This window comes from Nannospalax galili, unplaced genomic scaffold (genome assembly GCF_000622305.1).
Source record: "Nannospalax galili isolate Female #2095 unplaced genomic scaffold, S.galili_v1.0 scaffold2810, whole genome shotgun sequence".
Taxonomy (NCBI): Eukaryota; Metazoa; Chordata; class Mammalia; order Rodentia; family Spalacidae; genus Nannospalax; species Nannospalax galili.
The window spans coordinates 65571-67172 of NW_008327211.1; the positions used below are offsets into that span (position 1 = coordinate 65571).

General features: G+C 47.9%; 1 pseudogene; it reads right to left on the minus strand.

Annotated features, from left to right (window-relative positions):
- Positions 1-970, minus strand: part of LOC103733496 — a 6863-nt pseudogene extending 5893 nt beyond the window's left edge.
- Between the last annotated feature and the right edge of the window lie 632 nt (positions 971-1602).

The following is a 1602-nucleotide window of genomic DNA, read 5'->3' on the forward strand; positions in this document are numbered from 1 at the left end:
GCTGAGCAAAACCAGGCATCCACACTTTCTGTTCTGATTATGGATGTGACGTGACCAGCTCCTTAAGCTTTTGCTGCTCTTTCTCCCCAGGATGAAATATAACTTAGAATTGTGACCTGTAATACAACCTTTCACCCCTCAGTTGCTTTTGTCAGTATCAGAAAATGAAACGAAGATATGTGGTTATTGGGGTGCTGTGCACACATAGGTACTATAGGAATGAATGGATAATACTTTCCCATAGGGTAGTGGGACATCATCTCTTGCCCAGGCTCTCAGGAATCCTCCTTCTACAGTCTCCATATGGACACACATACACTTGTTCTTTCTTCACAAGCACATGGCCTTATTGGTTATAACAGCAACTGTGGAGGGTGGCATTGCCAGGGGCTCACCACTGCCCTGCCCCCCCAGGGAGCTGCAGTGTGTGGTAATGAACTCAGGGTTTCCTGCTGCTTAACAGGTCACACTGACTCCTCTGCAGAGACACCTCCCATCATGGCAGAGATACTTGCTTAGTCTGAATCCAGAAACGATTTTGTTTTTGCTCCTCTCTGTAGTACCTGGAGCTAATTCCTTATGAATGCTAAGCTCTGACCCAGGAGCTGGGTGAGGTTGCTTCACTCTAAATCTTAGCACATGCATCAGAAAAATACATGGGAGACTCTCCCTGACACAATGAAAACTGCTTTGGGACTGAGATGGAGGAAAACATTTGGTCTAGAGCTGTTTACATGTTCACTCCAGCCTCTTGGGCCCCAGCACTTGCATGGCTGGTTGTGATGTTCCATCTCTCACACTACTTCATGGTTCAGGGGTCTCTGGGGTGCAAACTGCAGTGGTCCTACAGGTGGCTTGACAAAGGGAATTCCCAGGAATCTGTAGACTCCCACTTGATCCTTCACATGGAAGAGGCTGCCTCTCCCCTGCCATGAGTGTGTGGTCCTGATGGGACTGCCTGAGTCCTGTCCTGTGTGTGGAGAGATGCCATCAGTCTTTGTTCATTTTGATCAGGTAGCACCACACTAAATGAGTTCTCCTCTCATTATCACCAGAGTGCACAGTGGGAAGGGGAATCCCAGTTCAGTTGTAGAATGGTGGGGAGTGGTTTTTGTACCACCCTGGCCAGCAACCTTACCCAGGGAACTTTTAAAGGGTACGAGGGCATTTCTCTGGACAAAGAGGTGACACAGTGCGACAGCATGAAGGTATTATTGTTATCATCTAAAGTTCAGTAGCAGTCAATGCCACAAACACACCAAAGGAAATGTCCCTCTTGCCCTTTTTTGCCCCTGATGTACAGTTTCAGCTGTCCTCAGAGCTCCTCACACTGGACTGGTTCCTCTGTATGAAGTAACCTTAAATTTGTATGACCTTCTGTGTGCTATTGTTTCTGTCTTGTGATACTTGATGTGGGCATCAGGAGGCACACATCTCCCTTTCATCTGGAATCTCCACCACATCCTCCAACCTTGGTGCCTTCCCTCCCACCATCTCAGTCTCTGAGTCTTCAGAATTTTACAGTTCTGATACCTTTGGCTTTCCAGTGCACCCTAGGGGGTCTTACCCTGCACAGGGAGGAGAAGCAAGAGCCCAGAGACT